The sequence below is a fragment of the Penaeus chinensis genome, chromosome 12 (assembly GCF_019202785.1).
Source record: "Penaeus chinensis breed Huanghai No. 1 chromosome 12, ASM1920278v2, whole genome shotgun sequence".
Taxonomy (NCBI): domain Eukaryota; kingdom Metazoa; phylum Arthropoda; class Malacostraca; order Decapoda; family Penaeidae; genus Penaeus; species Penaeus chinensis.
This window is the reverse complement of record NC_061830.1, coordinates 23,846,480-23,851,479: the sequence shown is the minus strand read 5'-3', so window position 1 is coordinate 23,851,479 and position 5,000 is coordinate 23,846,480. Positions and strand designations below refer to the sequence as shown.

The 5,000-nt window shown below is 43.1% G+C and overlaps 1 protein-coding gene across 1 annotated transcript in view; it reads right to left on the bottom strand.

Moving 5' to 3' along the window:
• Positions 1 to 5,000, bottom strand: part of LOC125030986 (protein transport protein Sec16A-like) — a 92,073-nt gene that overhangs the window by 9,833 nt on the left and 77,240 nt on the right. The gene's annotated exons all lie outside the window — the stretch shown is intronic.

Genomic DNA, 5,000 nt, shown 5'->3' with positions numbered 1-5,000 from the left:
GAGAGAGAGAGAATGCAAGTGAGTAAATAAGAGAGAGAGAATGCAAGTGAGTGAATAAGAGAGAGAGAATGCAAGTGAGTGAATAAGAGAGAGAGAATGCGAGTGAGTGAATGAAAATGAGTGAGAGAGAGAGAATGAAAATGAGTGAGAGAGAAAGAGAGAGAGAATGAGAGTGAGTGACAGAGAGTGAGAATGAGAGTGAGTAAGTTAGTGACAGAGAGTGAGAATGAAAGTGAGTGAGTGAGTGAGAGAGAATGAGAATGAGAGTGAGAGAGAGAGAGAATGAGAGTGAGAGAGAGAGAATGAGAGTGAGAGAGAGAGAGAATGAGAGTGAGTGAGTGAGAGAATGAGAGTGAGTGAGAGAGAAAATGAGTCAGTGAGTGAGTGAGAGAAAATGAGAATCAGTGAGTGAGAGAAAAAATGAGAGTGAGTGAGTGAGAGAGAAAATGAGAGTGAGTGAGTGAGAGAAAATGAGAGTGAGTGAGTGAGAGAAAATGAGAGTGAGTGAGAGAGAAAATGAGAGTGAGTGAGTGGGGGAGAGGGAGGGAGAGAGGGAGAGAGAGAGGGGGAGGGAGGGAGGGAGGGAGGGAGGGAGAGGGAGGGAGGGAGAGGGAGGGAGGGAGGGAGGGAGGGAGAGAGGGAGGGAAGGAGAGAGAGAGAATGCAAGTGAGTGAATAAGAGTGAGAGAATGCAAGTGAGTGAATAAGAGAGAGAGAATGCGAGTGAGTGAATAAGAGAGAGAAATGCAACTGAGTGAGAGAATGTGATTGAGTGAGGGAATGAAAATGAGAGAGAGAATAAAAATGAGTGAGAGAAAGAGAGAGAGAGATAGAATGGGAGTGAGTGAGTGAGTGAGAGAATGAGAGTGAGTGACAGAGTGAGAATGAGAGTGAGTGAGTGACAGAGAGTGAGAATGAAAGTGAGTGAGTGAGAGAGAGAGAATGAGAGTGAGAGTGAGAGAGAATGAGAGAGAGAGAGAGAGAGAGAGAGAAATGAGAGAGAGAGAATGAGAGAGAGAGAGAGAGAGAGAGAGAGAGAGAGAGAGAGAGAGAGAGAGAGAGAGAGAGAATGAGAGTGAGTGAGTGAGTCAGAGAATGGGAGTGAGTGAGTGAGTCAGAGAATGGGAGTGAGTGAGTGAGAGAGAGAATGAGAGTGACTGAGTGAGACAGAAAATGAGAGTGAGTGAGTGAGTGAGAGAAAAAGAGAGTGAGTGAGTGAGAGAAAATGAGTGAGTGAGTGAGAGAGAGAATGAGAGTGAGTCAGTGGGGGAGAGGGAGGGAGAGAGGGAGAGAGAGAGGGGGAGGGAGGGAGGGAGAGAGAGGGAGGGAGGGAGGGAGGGAGGGAGGGAGGGAGGGAGGGAGAGAGAGCGAGAGGGAGGGAGGGGTGATTGAGAGAGAGAGGAGAGAGAGAGAGAGAGAGAGAGAGAGAGAGAGAGAGAGAGAGAGAGAGAGAGAGAGAGAGAGAGAGAGAGAGAGAGAGAGAGAGTGAGAGTGAGAGAGAGAGAAGGAGAGTGAGAGAATGAGAGAGAGAGAATGCAAGTGAGTGAATGAGAGAGAAAGAATGCAAGTGAGTGAATGAGAGAGAGAGAATGCAAGTGACTGAATGAGAGAGAGAGAGAGAGAGATGAGAGAGAGAATGCCAGTGAGTGAATGAGAGAGAGAGAATGCAAGTGAGTGAATGAGAGAGAGAGAATGCAAGTGAGTGAATGAGAGAGAGAGAGAGAGATGAGAGAGAGAATGCAAGTGAGTGAATGAGAGAGAGAGAATGCAAGTGAGTGAATGAGAGAGAGAGAGAGAGATGAGAGAGAGAATGCAAGTGAGTGAATGAGAGAGAGAGAATGCAAGTGAGTGAATGAGAGAGAGAGAATGCAAGTGAGTGAATGAGAGAGAGAGAATGCAAGTGAGTGAATGAGAGAGAGAGAATGCAAGTGAGTGAATGAGAGAGAGAGAATGAAAGTGAATGAGTGGGAGAGAGAATGAAAATGAGTGAGTGAGTGAGAGAGAATGAGTGAGTGAGAGAGAGAGAGAATGAGAGGGAGTTAGAATGAGTGAGTGAGTGAGAGAGAATGAGAGTGACTGAGGGAGAGAGAGAGAATGAGAGTGAGTGAGTGATTGAGAGAGTGAGAATGAGAGTGAGTGAGTGAGTGAGAGTGAGAATGAGAGTGAATGAGAGTGAATGAGAGTGAGTGAGTGAGTGAGTGAGTGAGAGAGAGAGAGAGAGAATGAGAGTGAGTGAGTGAGAGAGAAAATGAGAGTGAGTGAGTGAGAGAGAAAATGAGAGTGAGTGAGTGAGAGAGAGAATGAGAGTGAGTCAGTGGGGGGGGGGGGGGGAGAGAGAGAGAGAGAGAGAGAGAGAGAGAGAGAGAGAGAGAATGAGAGTGGGTGAGTGAGTGAGAGAGAATGAGAGTGGGTGAGTGAGTGAGAGAGAATGAGAGTGGGTGAGTGAGTGAGAGAGAATGAGAGTGGGTGAGTGAGTGAGAGAGAATGAGAGTGGGTGAGTGAGTGAGAGAGAATGAGAGTGGGTGAGTGAGTGAGAGAGAATGAGAGTGGGTGAGTGAGTGAGAGAGAATGAGAGTGGGTGAGTGGGTGAGTGAGTGAGAGAGAATGAGAGTGGGTGAGTGAGTGAGAGAGAATGAGAGTGGGTGAGTGAGAGAGAATGAGAGTGGGTGAGTGAGTGAGAGAGAATGAGAGTGGGTGAGTGAATGAGAGAGAATGGGAGTGGGTGAGTGAGTGAGAGAGAATGAGAGTGGGTGAGTGAGTGAGAGAGAATGAGAGTGGGTGAGTGAGAGAGGGAGAATGAGAGTGGGTGAGTGAGAGAGGGAGAATGAGAGTGGGTGAGTGAGAGAGGGAGAATAAAAGTGGGTGAGTGAGAGAGGGAGAATGAGAGTGAGTGAGTGAGTGAGAGAGAATGAGAGAGAATGAGAGAGAATGAGAGAGAGAGAGAGAGAGAGAGAGAGAGAGAGAGAGAGAGAGAGAGAGAGAGAGAATGAGAGTGAGTGAGAGAGAGAGAATGAGAGTGAGTGAGAGAGAGAAAATGAGAGTGAGTGAGAGAGAGAATGAGAGTGAGTGAGAGAGAATGAGAGTGAGTGAGAGAGAATGAGAGTGAGTGAGAGAGTGAGTGAGAGAGAATGAGAGAGAATGAGAGAGAGAGAGAGAGAGAGAGAGAGAGAGAGAGAGAGAGAGAGAGAGAGAGAGAGAGAGAGAATGAGAGTGAGTGAGAGAGAGAGAATGAGAGTGAGTGAGAGAGAGAGAAAATGAGAGTGAGTGAGAGAGAGAATGAGAGAGAATGAGAGTGAGTGAGAGAGAATGAGAGTGAGTGAGTGAAAGAGAAAAAGTCATACAGTATGAAATCTTTGTGGAGTCTTTTTTACACCACACTTCCTCCCAGATATACATCCTTGATGTTCTTGTGCTTGCTGCAATATTCATTTGCATGTTTTGAAAAACTGACAACCCAGCACCACTGATTATATTGCATCGCTGACATTATTGAATATTGTGCCCCCTTAGCAAATCTATCACATATTTGGCAAAATCTATTCTCTGGCAACCTCCAGGACATAAAAAGGAAGAAATCAACCATCTGAAATATTCATGTCAAGTTATCTCCCATTTTCATGGACGAGTGTTCTCATTTCTTAATTTATCCATCATCACAGCCAGGAGACGCTGGAAATATTAAATTCCTTGAATAACTTTGAACTCTCAAAATTTGTGGATAAAAATGAGGTAAGGTCCTTATCTTGGTGCATTAAGTACTTTATATGTACTTAATACTACATGCAGAGGGTCAGTATGAACTGAGAGCTTGTTTATTTGTTGTGCCTCCAACATGCAACAAGGAGCCGGTTGTTATTCTACAATTCAAAAATGGTTAGCAAGATGTCCAATCATGGATTCAGAGGCTAAGTCCAAGGCATGTAGTACTATGCCTTCCTTGGCAAGTGGTGGTACTGAGAACCTGAATAACATTTACAAGTAAATGTGAAGAAAAATCAACTCATTGGATGCTTCACTGCCATCATGAACCCAAAATACAGGCATACTTGCATCAAGGATGTTAGATCTTCCACCCATACACAGTGTCAGACAAACGTGTAGATAGGCTAAATCTCTGTTTTTCACCCAAATCAGAAAAGACACTATTGTCTCTAATTGTACAACAAAGTTATATAAACACATACATATTTTTAGCATATTATGAAGCAACAGATGACAACAAAGAAGTCTGGCTAGCTGTCAATATTAACCACAGTGATCAATGAGATCATTCTCTCATATAAAACAAAATGCTAAGTCCTTGGACCACACTGAAAATATTTAACCATGTAAATGATGACCATAAAAGTACGAGTTGATATAATAATAATAATAATAATAATAATAATAATAATAATAATAATAATAATAACAATAATAAAAAAATGCAAAACAATTTTCAATCATTTATATGGTCTAGATATAAAAGTGCATCTTATGACTAAAAATCATACAGGGTAATGATAAATCAAATTCTCATATTCTAATTATGGCATGAACAAGAAAAAAACAAATGAAAAGTAAGTAAAATTGCCAATGCACTTAACCCACTCATGAACCACAGGTTGGGGTGGACACAAAGTCAGATATTTGAGAGAAAACTCAGATGTGCATGTCACATAAAAAAACAACAACTACACTCTGCTCTTGGCTGAATAATAAATGACTGTTACAGTAATGATGCCATAAAGAGGCTTTAAACCTTGAAGGGGCTGTTTCTCCTCAATGGCCAAACAAGCTGTTTAGCACACACAACCTAGAGCAGGCTCCACATTTACTATAATGTGATAAGACATCGTTATCGCGTGAGTGGGTTAAAGGAAGTACTAAACCTTTAACACAAGGTCTCCCATTTCTTATTTTCAATATTGATTTCACACTTTTCAATTCACTCATCCCTGAAAACACAAGCCAAGCAGATACACAAAGAGGGCTCAGATACAGGACATCAAGGATGAGGTC